A 12986-nucleotide genomic window follows, 5' to 3' on the forward strand; every position below is an offset into this window, starting at 1 on the left:
CCCCCCATTTTTAAACAGGTAAACCCGCACAGCCTTTTTTTTTTTTTTTTTTTTTTTTTTTTCTTTTTGCATGACACAGCCAGAAAACTCTCTGAAGATCTGCACTCTCAGTGGGATTACAACAACAGTTTGGCTTCAAATAATAATAATTAAAAAAAGAAAATCAAGAGTGTGGCGCATAAATCACCAAACAAACAAAAAAAAGGAGGGGGGGGGGGAATCAACCCAGCAAATTTTTTTTACCACTTTGGAGTCATAAGCAGGTGTAAAATGGTATTTCTTTGAGAGACGTCCCCCCTCTCCTGTGAGCAGCGTGCGTAACGTCTCGCCGTTTTGGTTTTTACCTGTGCGCTGGCCATTGCTGTTGTGCGTGCAGATGGACGGGGGGGGGGGAATCAAACGGCACTTGATATGTTAATGAGGCCCTGTGCCAGTGTTATTACAGAGCTGCTCCAGCCCTCCACTTCCACCATTAGAGGGAGACCTCAGAGCGCAGGACAGACAGCAGCTCACAGCTTCCATAAAACTTGATTTTTTTTTTCTTTCTTTCTTTCTTTTTTTCTTTTCTTAGCGGGGAGCACAAAACCACTGAGTGAAAAACAAGGCGATACGCAATATCCACCTGAACAACCCATGAAAATGCTCTGGAAATTAACTGATAACATTAAGTACGAAGAATGCGAGGTAAGGGGTTCCTCTTTGATTTTTCTTTAATATGGAATTTAATTTATGATTGTGTATCTTTGAGGAGGCGTGCTATTGTTTAATGTAGCGTATGTTCTTTTATGTTATTTATTTTTACTTATTGAAATAAAAAAGTGATTTTTATATGTAAGAGGAATCACTTTTATGTCAAGTGCAGAATGAAAGCATGTAATTCGTTTAAGAAATTATTTTCCACATTTACGTCAAATATAATAATAATAATAATAATAATACATTACTGCAAAAAACAATTCTAATGTTTAATCTATTGCGTTGTATGTATAAAATCACACCAGAAAAAAAAAACATTTTCTCCACTTAATTTCACATGAGCATAAAAAAATAATAAATGACACTTACAAATTAAAAAAAAAATATATACACAATTTTCTTGCATTTTTAATTAAACAAATTGTTATTCCTGCGCATCGCTGTCCGTTTTTTCCCGCAAGGCTAATTATCACTAATTTTCCAACCGGTTTGTATTATTATAATTATTATATGTGCAATTTGAGCCACTATATTTTGCGTGCAATGAGCATGTGTGCAGAGCACACAGTGAGTGATTGTTGTTGAAGTTTGGCAGTAATATCAGAGACTTGTTTAGGAGTGGAGAAGCCAGTCCGACGTGTTTTTTTTTTTTTGTTTTTTTTTTATTCTCGCCTGCGTCCTGCGTGGACAGGGACGGCCAGCAAGCAGGAAAACAAAAGCACCTTCCGCCGTTCGTGTTATGATGATTTAACCCCCTAAAGAACTTTATTAATGGGGGGGAAAAAATAAAATTTGCAATCTGGATCTTGCTGCCTGCCACTCGATGTGCGGTGTTGTGAAGAAAAGTTGTGCGTAAAAAGTTGGTTGGCGCGTCGGATCTCTGCCGCCGCGCATGCCAGAGACTCGGTGGATTTATTTTCTTCGCCTTTCCGGATCAGCGCTGAAATTAACCGGCGTGTCTCTGGGAATGGCTTCGATTCGACAGAGAAGAGGGAAAAGGAGCGCCACGGAGGAAAGCTCGGAAAACAAAAGGATGAAAAACGCGCCGTCGCTTGCTGGATTTTCACCCAGTTCAGAGGTGCACACGGCTGCTACTTCTTCTTCTTCTTCTTCTTCTTCTCTCTCTCTCTCTCTCTCTCTCTCTATCTCTCTCTCTCTCCTCTCTCTCTCTCTCTCTCTCTCCCCCCTTCATTCCATGTCTTTCTTTCACTTTTGCGTTTGGCCCTGGGACCCTTTTAAAACGCCCCCCCCTCCTCTTGCCTCTCTTTCTGATTCGTCAGACCTCTCTTTTTTGTCTCTCTCCACTCCCTCTCTCCTTCTCTCTCTCTCTCTCTCTCTCTGTCTCTCTCTCTCCTCTCTCTCTCTCTCTCTCTCTCTCTCTCTCTCTCTGATTAGATATACTGATTCTCCCTTTCAAGGACGTTCATTTAAGCGCATCAGACTCCTGCCTGCGTTGCGTCCCTCGCTTCACGCCCGATTTCTGACCGATTCTTTCCTTCCTATTAAGAATTACCTCTGATCTTAATAGGTCATCAATGCGTTCTATCGGGCGAGGTCCAGGAGGGAGACCAGGCAGCGGCTCTTTCGCTAACATGAGCCGATCGAGGGAAACGGCAGCGTTGTGGTAGAACCAAAGCGAAGACGGATGAGAAAACTTTTTGCACCCAAAACTCCAGCAGCACCGCCGAATATCTTCAGTTTTATTTTTCCCTCCATTACTGTTCAGAATTTTTGAGAGCCAGATGAAGGGACAGCGGGGATCTAACCACTTCTTTTCTGATGGATTATCGACCCTGCTCCTGTGGCACACATCTGATCGCCAGGGCGGGCGTAAAGCTTGCAGGAGAGACTCGCCTCGTCTGCAGGCTAATTTTTTGTTCTTTTTTAAAAAAGAAAAAATCTTTTGCAAGGGAATTCCTCAAAGTGTTCTTTTTGAACAATTTTTTTCTTGTTGAATCGCACAAAAAAATATCAGATGTTAGTGACACAGTTTTTTCCGCGATGGTAAGTTGCTGAGGATGATTTTTGAACTGTTTAATTCACCTTTATTTTATTTTCAAAATGTAATTTCGCGAACCTTGCATGCGTAAAATTGCGTGGATAAACACCCCCAGGACAAATATAAAAAAATACTAGCACTTCAGAAATATTTTAAGAATTTAAATGTATTATTTCACGAACTTTGTGGCCGCACATCAGCGCTATTTTACTGAAGGGAAAAAAAAATGCTCCATAGTTATTTAATTTAAACTCCATTCTTTGTCTAATTTCTGCTTGACGCGCAGGCCGTTTTTGATAACGCCTAAAAAATAAATAAACGCTCGTTTCTTTTCTTCCAGGATCGTCACGACGGCACCAGCAATGGGGACAGCCAGGTTACCTCAGCTGGGCGGCGTGGGCCAGAGTCCTTACACGAGCGCGCCCCCGCTTCTCGCACACACCCAACTCGGACTTCCAGCCCCCGTACTTCCCCCCCTCCGTACCAGACCATCTACCCGCCAGTCTCAGGACCCTTATTCGCACGTCAACGATCCCGTACTCCCTCAACTCCCTGCACGCCCAGCCGCAGCCGCAGCACCCGGGCTGGCCGGGCCAGAGGCAGAGCCAGGGAAGAGCGGCCTGCTGCACCAGCACCGCAGCCTCCCGCACCAGCTGTGCCGAGAGTACCGCAGGGAGGTGCTGCTACCGTCCGGACCCACGGCATCGACACAGGACTGTCGGACCTCTATCCCTATCCAGCGGAATACCCTCACTCTTTAGAAGACGTTCAGGTGAGACCTCAGTGCAGGCGCGAGCTCCCCCCCCAAAAAAGCGCATCTATCACAGTTATTATTATCCTGAACAACAGCAGCCTTGTAAATTGATCATAGTCTAATAAAAAAGCCTGACCGTTGTATATTTTTGAATTCATATTTTAATCTTTATTTTTTTTTGTATTTTACATTAATAAAGCACTTTTTTTCAAATGTTAATATTTTAAATGACAATTTGCCGCACCGTAATATGTTTTTTGTTAGTTTGATAAATGCATTTGTTGTTTTTACTGCTTAAAAAAAACATTTAATGGTGGGAATATTTTGCATTTCTTATTTTAATATTTTCAAGCGCAGTATCATACTAAACACCATAGCTGCCCAATTTCGTATTTCTGACTTTTTTCCCCTTCTAAATTAATTAATCAGATTCTACCAATTCACTCCCATTATTTTATAATAATATTAATAATAATAATAAAGATGGTGTTTAAGAAACGGATAAATTTAATAATGATTTATGTCGCAAACTACAATATATTTTACATTCTTGAATGGAAACTTATGAGATCGTGCGCACGCTAATGGAATATGCGTTATATTCAATTAATTCACAACAACCGGACATTGTGCACACTTGTTTTAATCGCCTAAACACGCCGTGATAAACGAATGCTACAATTGTCAATAAGGCACCGTTGTTATTGAGAGCAGTTTATTAATCAGAAACAAACACCAATAGTCCTCTAATTAGTTCATAGGCCTTTAATAGGTTGCCGCCGTAATTACTATCCAATCTAGATGAGAAGTTTCCTTGTGAGCAGAGACGACGGAGAGGGCGAAATTAGGTCAGGATTGTGGGGCGACAGAGCTTCCTTATTTAAGTCTGAGGTTCTGATGTGGTTGAAACGGACAATATAACAGGTATGATCCTCCGGAGTCTAAAATGCTGGCCGCTAATTGTTGTCAGGCTGCGCATCAGGCGCATCACGGTCACTGTTTATTTTTTAAGTATTATTATTATTTTAGTTATTTGTTGTTTGTTTGTTCCACAGCCTGTTGAGGATCAAGGAATCACCATCCCTGACCAGACTGTAATTAAAAAAGGTAAGCGGTTCTGTCTGATATTGTGCATGTTTTCTGCTGACCTGTTCTGCGCACCAGTTATGGCGCACCATTCTGCTCCACGGAGCTCGATGTAGTAACGCCTCACTGATCCTAATGCGCAGTAGCCTATTTTTCATTACATGCTTTCCAAGTGCATCAAACTGGCTGTACCTCTTTTTCCCCCCGTTGCTCCTCTCTCGCTTTATCTCTCGGGCGCGCTGATGGTATTTACTGTCAGCGTTCAGCGCGCAAATGAGAGGAGCTTTGTGGGCCCCGACAGTTACAGTCACAGGCATGCATTGTGTGGTTATTGTAAAAGAATAATAATAGTAATACTAATAATAATCCTAATAATAATAATAATAATAATAATAACTAATAATAACAAAAATGGTTTGCGTGCATCAGAAAATCACGCACACTGCACGCGTAGATTTTTCTTTTCTTTCTTCTTTCTTTCTTCTTTCTTTCTTTCTTTCTTTCTTTCTTTCTTTTTTCTTTCTTTCTTTTTTCTTTCTGTCAACGTGTGATAATTGGCATATTATATATTAGTAATTCTCCAGAGTTCGTTTTGCTTCTATTCTATATCAGGCTCCCCCTGAGCCATTAATGTCACAACTGATCCATCTAAAAAGGCGCACAGCGCCCCTTTTGTCCGCGCTGCTCTGCGCACCAGGACAACATCGCCACTTTATGCTGGATGGGGCTAAGTGTTATACACATGTGCATTTTCACATCGAGAGGAACCAGTCTGCTATCTGGTGCTCTGCGCGTTTTTTGTGCGTTATTTGGAGAGTGGAGATTTAAACGTGGATGGTGATATTTCTGATTTTATTGCGCACAAATTCTTATTATGCGCATGTATTGGATGTTTTCGCTCTCGTTGCTAAAGTGTGTTTCAAAACTGTAAACCTAGGGGGCTAACCCCTCCTGCTTTCTCATTTAGTTAAGGGCTCTGCATTGCATGAAATTCACTGAGCGCTCTCACTCCCTCCTCGGCTGTGTTTAGGTCCAGTGTCTTCTATCCAAGAACACAACGTCTCTGCCATCCCCCGTCAATAGGACCGGGCTTTTCGGAGGAGTGGTAAACCCGAACGAGGTGTTCTGCTCGGTTCCGGGTCGCTTGTCGCTGCTCAGCTCCACACAAAGTACAAGGTCACGGTGGCGGAGGTGCAGAGACGCCTCTCACCACCAGAGTGCCCTGAATGCTCTCTCGCTGGGCGGACGTGCTCAGGAGGTGAGTGTGGAATCCTCTCTCCCTCCCTCCCCCCCGTCTCTCTCTTTCTCTCTCTCTTCCTCTGTACCAAGAATAATTAAAATCGACCACCATGACACCAGCTCCGCATTTAAAACAGGAGGCGCTCTGTTAAATTCCATATTAAACTTCTCCGTGCACTGGATTTCTCTCTCTCTCTCTCTCCTCTCTTCTCTCTCTCTCTCTCCTCTCTCTCTCCTCTCTCTCTCTCTCTCTCGTCTCTCTCTTAAATGAATGGACCCTGGATCTCTCACCCACAGCTCTGTGGGCCCAGTGAAGGCATTACACATGAAAACATTGGTCTCCAGTGAACTGTCTGCTGAAGTGCTGCACACATGCAGCCAGTAATATGCTGCCTATTAAGTAGTGCTTTATTTATTCATTATGTAGAGTGTGTGTGTCTGCTGCCTGTGTGTGAGTGTGTGTGTGTGTGTGTGTGTGTGTGTGTGTGTGTGTGTGTCTGTGTGTGTGAGAGAGAGAGAGAGAGATGAGGAAAACATGCAAAAATAAGCCCAACCACCTATTTTATCCAACATAAGCTTATATGAAAACTATAATAATGAGCCCTTAAACAATGAGTCCATGACAGGAAACTGTTCTGCGAATCATTTAAGTTATTTATGAAGAAAATGGGTTGAGTTGCTGTGCACTAAAAGCAAGGAAAACCTAGGATTAAGTTTGTCCAAATTAAAATAACACATTGGCATAAATAAATTAATTTGGCACAACCTAATTAAGTTGTGTGTTCCTAATGGAAGCACAGTTTTAGGTAGGTTGAACTCTTTTGTTCTTATGTTTTTTCAGTGTATGTTGTATCCTTGTTCCCTAAATATATTTAGGCTTTTGTTTGTTGTTGTGAAAAATCAAACTATTGATGCATTTAAAACAATTTTCTGATACAATTAAAAAATAATCAGGGATAAAATAATCTTTCTAATGATTGGCATAGAAAAAGGTGTTGGGCAAACAGGTAATTGACAGTTATAATCCCTAAATGAAGAATTTAATTTGTCTTAAAAAAAAAAACCCTGGCATCTTAATCGGTAATCAGAACAATAGTTCTGACTGCATTTGTTGTTGCTTACAAATCTTAAGTATATTAAGGTTTGTAAGCAACAACAAACACAAATGTGAATGTGAAAGCAATCAAAACATATTATAATCATTCATAATCACTTATTCAAAGTAGCAATACACAGAATGATCTGTTATATAAATTTTCTTAATGGAGACTATTGAAAGTTACAGTTGACGTGATGAACAAAAAGAAAGTGAGTGAACAAAGAAGAAATCACTGCAGTTGACTAACAAATGATTAGTCAGAACAATAAAATGAAAAATAAAATGAAAAATATTCAACAATGAAAATAATTGTTATAGTTGCTGTTTTACACTGATGTGAGTAGTAATAAAGAGTGATTGTAATCGGTTAACAACTAATTGATTACTTGACTTTATAATCTGCAATCCAATCAGTTATGAAGATCGTTTAGTTGCAGTGTAGATGAAACAATGAGCAAAAAGAAAGCTGACATAAAGAAAACAAGAAAACAGTAACAGCAAAACAGCCAAAGTTACTTAATTTTCAAATTAGTCAGCAATGAAAAAAAATTAATTTATTTAAATTTATAAATGACATTTTATTGAGCACATGAGCACAGAATGGCCAGCATCCAAACATTCGTTCCAACTACATAACAGTCTGTTAATTTATGCCATAATATGTCATTTAATTAATAAAAGGTATTTGCAGCTATACTTAAAATTTATGAGCATAAATAGCTTGTGAACAAATGAGGGTTGCAATCACTTAACTAATTGAATAATTCTATAATATTCTAGACATAAATCAGGAATGAAGATAATAATAAATTGTGGGAATATTCATAAATAATAAATGAAGCAACCAGCAAAAAGTGTTTGCAAAAACAACAATTATTGTTCAGTGAGTGATGGAAATAATTTTATTGCAGCTATGATTAAAATGTATTTAGTGAAAGGTTGAGGAAAAACCAAACCATTCAAAAAGTAGAGATCAAGCCTTTAACCAACCAAGTATTCTAACACTTAACAAATAATTAGTTAATCAAGGCAATAACATGATTGTATCAAAATTTTAGAGAAATTGCTATAAAAACAAATAAATAAAAACAAGTGATTTAACTACAAGTCATGTAACAAATAATTTATAATTGCTTGATTTTTGTTTTCTGGTGTTTTCTGTTTATAAAAATACGCATCATTTTGATATTTCCCACTAAACATTAGACGTCTTATGGATGTTCTATGGACCTACAAACGCAATTAGACTTCTAATGTTTAGTGGGTTGTTGCTTCTGTTTTAATGCGGAAAAAATATGACAAAAGGTCTTGACAGTGATTTTATTTCCCTTTTTCTTTTCGTGCCGCAGGGCCAAATCTAAGAACGGTGGTCGATCCTTGCGGGAGAAACTGGATAAAATCGGCTTGAATCTACCTGCGGGCAGACGTAAGGCGGCCAACGTCACCTTGTTGACGTCACTAGTGGAAGGTAAGTCGAAAATCACGTTAGTGCTCGTGTTGCTCCCGCGATATCAGGTGCATGAGAGGGGGGTGGGGGGTCGGTTCTTTCCCTTTTTTCTTCTTCTTCTTCATTCTTTGTGTTGGAAATCAGCATGTATGCGCTCATCCGTGTAATGTGGAGAGACTTGGCCTCGCGAGTAATAAAGCATGAAGGATGAGAGAGAGAGAGAGAGACAGAGGGAGAGAGAGAGAGATGGTTTCTTTGGCCTAATTTTAAACACTGGTTGAATCTGTGCTGGATTCCAGTTAATTATTGAGTGCTGCTTATTGCTGCTGCGTCACCTCACGGATGAACAGTCGATTGATTGATTAACCCTGTATTACATTTCAAACATTCATTTTTAATTAATTCCTTTGGTTTTTGTTGTTGTTGTTGTTGTTGTTTTTGTTGCGCGGCACGAACCTGGGTGGAGTTTGGCGCCTTTGCGGCTGCATTTTATAATAAATGCTTTCAGAATGAAGGTGTGTTGCTGAAAAGAGAAAGAAAGAAGAAGAAAAAAAAAATAAAACCAGGGGGGTAATTGCAGGAACTGATTATTCAGCTCGGTTCTGTTTGTTGTGCTGTAGAAGGTGAAAAGCGCGCGATGCTTCACTGGCTGCTGTTAATCATTGCTTCAGAAAGGAGCGCCGTTTTGATGCGCGTTTTGCGCACAAATGTTGGATACTGTAGGCTGTACGCACGAGGCGCACGGTCACTGCATGTGATCGGCTCCGTGTTTGTGCAGGCCACTTTAGTGGAGTTGTGCTTTGATGCTAATTTGGCGCATGCGTCCTGCGGAGGCCGTGCGTAAAAGGAAAAAAAAAAAAAAGAAACGAAAATACGCTGTGAAAACGGCAGGAAATGAAAAGCGGTGGTGATGCTGAATGAAAGCGAACAGAAATATCCCTTTAATATTCCCATTTGGACTTGCTGGATTCCCAATAAAGCGCATCCATCAATAATCAGTTAAGATGTGTTTTACATCTTATTGGCAGCTTCTTTCCACCCTTGTTGTCATCATCACCATCATGGAAGTTTGTTGCAGTGAAGTTGCAGGTGCCGTAACCCCGCTGTCTGATTGAATAAACAGAGTGGGAGCGCGGATGAATCATGTCTGAGAACTGCTCTGATGTATTTAATAAGCAACCTCTCTCTTTTTTTCTGCTTTCTTTCTTTCTCAGGCGAAGCGGTGCATCTTGCCAGGGATTTTGGTTATGTATGCGAGACCGAGTTTCCAGCCAAGGCAGTAGCTGAATATGTAAACCGTCAGCATTCCGACCCAAACGAACAAGTCCAAAGAAAAAACATGTTATTGGCCACGAAGTGAGTGCTGTTATCACATTTCACTGTGTCACAACACGAGTCAGTGCGCACGCACACACCAGCAACCAAAAAAAAAAAAAAAAAAAAAAAAAAGCGGTGGACACAGAATATTGTTCTTTTCAAACTTAATTAAAATTAATGCCGATAGTTCTCCAGTCACCATGCAGAATTTCCTTCTTCTTCTTTTATCAAAATATTTTAAACGTACATAAGCAATTGTCTATTTAGTGTTTACACAAAAATGTTTTATTTTCTATATTATACGTTTTTCAAAAAAAAAAAAGTTTTAAAAGCTGTACAAAAGACGCAGTTTTTGCTCACATCTTCAAATTCAAGAGTTGAAAAAAAATTGATTTGTGCGCCCCAATTTGCGCCATATTTGGCTGACACGAATTAAAAATGATTCTTCTTCTTTTTTTTTTTTGCTCGTTATTAACGCGCCGATCTCTTGCCTTTCTTGACTGTTTTTTTTTTTTTTTTTTCCTTTTAGGCAAGTTTGCAAAGAATTCACGGACCTGCTGTCCCAGGACCGCTCACCGTTGGGGAACTCGCGGCCGCAGCCCATCCTAGAACCCGGAATCCAGAGCTGTTTGACCCACTTCAGTTTAATCTCGCACGGTTTCGGGACCCCGGCGCTGTGCGCGGCCATCACGGCCCTGCAGAACTATCTGACCGAGGCTATCAAAGCCATGGACAAAATGTACCTCAACAACAACCCCAACAGTCACTCAGATAACGGCACTAAAGGCGGAGACAAAGACGAGACACAGAAAGTGATTTTTTTTTTTTTTTTTTTGCTCCATCCACCTCTCCGGCCCGCACCCATCCAATATAAATATTATAAATACCTTATAAATACTATTAATAAAGATAAACGTGCCACTTCCTTCCTGTGCATTTTTTCGCCCCACTTTGGATTCATGGACGCAAGAATCATTTTCATCCAACACGTGAACTGAATGAAAAACAAAGAAAAGAAAAAAGAGGAAAAAAAACCTGAAGAGGAAGAGCTTCAGGGCGAAGAGAAGGTGTAGAGGACTTTTTATGTACTCCCCTTCTTTCTTTTTTTTCTTCTTTATGAGCTGCAACGAATGGACTGAAATCCAGCCAGCCCTCAATAATCTCAATTTTTAACGATTGTGACAAAAAAAGAAGCTAAAACAGGATGAATTCTTCTATCAGTATTGTGAATAATAAACTTGAAAACACTCGAAATTCCTCCATGTCACGACTTCAGTTGTAGACTCTCCCAGCAACCAACTTGAATATATTTTTTTTATTTTCAATTTTTCGTTGTTTTTGTTTTTGTTTTTTTGAATTTCAACACGATTCACGGTTATATAAGGGAATCAGTGTTCATGTATGTATATATTTATTTATGTGTAATTAATGGGAATTGTAAATATGGTGCGTCTGTTTAAACTTCTTTTTTATTTATCTTTGGTGCCTCCTGTTTTAGTGGGTTTGATTATTCGGTTCTAGTTCTTCATGTGATTTTATGATTCTTAGAAAACAGAAGTTTTGGGGTATTTTTAATTTCTCTGGGATATTTCAACTCAGCCCTCTTGTAGCATGTTGAGGTGACACTGAAGCAAGTGAACAAATTTAATAGAAATAAACTTCCATTTCTCTCTCTCTCACACGCACACACACACACACACTCTCTACCTATCTATATCTATATCTATATATATATCATCCTTATCAATTTTTTTTAAAATGACACCCTGAGCAGTTTTTTGTGTTCTCCTTTTCGTTTTGATACAAGCTTTTATGTGTTGTGCCAACCAGACTTCACCTCTTGTTCTCTCCTTGAAGCGCCATAAAAGCAATAAATGGAATATTGTCTTTTTAATAAAAAAATAAAAAAATTAAAATGTTCAAAGACATTCAAAAGGAAAAAAAAAAAAAAAATTTGGGGGACCACCTGATATCTTGTTATGTCCGATAATGTCCAAAATTGGAGGCGGTTTTAGCTGTATTGTATAGACATGTGCTGGCAATAGTTCCCATGCCTGTCAATGTATTATAGTCCTTTGTTGCCCAGAAAAAAATAAATATTTGATACGCTTCATCTCGATTTTTATTCATATCTTTTAATTTTTTATTCACACTGCGTGTTTTTCCTGCACAGTAATTGAGTTTAAGTCTCCCCTGACGATTGCTCCCCGCAATAAGTACCTGAACTCATTGTTTCCCCTCAAGTATAATAAAAATATCTTTCTTTAAACTCTGAGCTGCGGGATCGGGCCAAATGGCTTCCAACAATGTGCTTTTTGAAGTGCGCAGCGCCACCAACCCCTCCAGCTAAAGTCATGTGGGATGCGCACAGGCCTGGTGCGCGCTTTTACGCGTTCGGATCCTAAAGAACAATGGTAATTATTATTTTTTTAAGGTGGCTCCTGCTTGCTGTGTTTGTTTTGGTTCGTTTTCACGCGCCGCTTCCAGTGTCTCGATTCCATCTTTGTGATTGGCTGACAATTGCGCTTTGCTCCAGTTCTTACGCACTGCCGATTTGCGCTTTTTACGCGCTTTACATCGTTTTTGGGCAAGCAAGTTTTTCCTCATATCTACGATTTATCATGACGCTTGATCATTCCGAGGGTGAACGAGTTCTGTATCCGTAATTGCGACGCACGACGCCGGAGCAGGTGAAGCGAGCCATTGTCTGCCAGGCCGTGTTTTGTTGGCTCAGTCCTCAGATTGTGTGTGGGATCCTGTCCTGAGGCGCTATAGCTCACTCATAAAGGAAAGAGACTGCCCGGCTGCTCCTGCTTTTTTGGCGCACGAGGAAGAGGAGGGGAGGAATAGCGTAAATAGTCGAAACAATCGCGTTAAAGCAGCATTGAAAAGGAAGCCCTTCACGTGCGTCATTAATGTTAATGTTACTTAATAAATTTATCGGGGTTTGGGTGAATGGAAACAGGTTTTCGAGGGTGAAACGAAAGCATTAGAAATAGTGGTACGTGTGACAATGGTGGGCTCGTGCGTATTAATAATCTAAAATGAAAAAGCCTCTTTTGGGACTGCTAAAGAAACTCCAAATCCCATTGTCTGTCATTTGTTTACACTCATCCCACCCTGTAATTTGCATGACCATTTAATGCGAAATTGTAATTTTACTTTGTCATTAACCTGCATCTTCTATATTATAATAGCCAAGTGGCCTCTGTGTGCATGTGTGTGTATGGCTTTGATCATGGCAAAATCAGGGGGAACTGACATTTGCCATTTGGTATGTTTATGTATTTTGGGTCAAGGATGAATGCAAAAATGGAAAGTTGATAGCACACATATTTTTTGAGAAATT

At 39.9% G+C, this 12986-nt stretch overlaps 1 pseudogene; it reads left to right on the plus strand.

Moving 5' to 3' along the window:
- Window positions 1-395: 395 nt before the first annotated feature.
- Window positions 396-10635, plus strand: LOC117506565 (annotated as a pseudogene).
- Window positions 10636-12986: the final 2351 nt, after the last annotated feature.

The sequence above is a fragment of the Thalassophryne amazonica genome, chromosome 1, assembly GCF_902500255.1.
Source record: "Thalassophryne amazonica chromosome 1, fThaAma1.1, whole genome shotgun sequence".
Lineage (NCBI taxonomy): Eukaryota > Metazoa > Chordata > Actinopteri > Batrachoidiformes > Batrachoididae > Thalassophryne > Thalassophryne amazonica.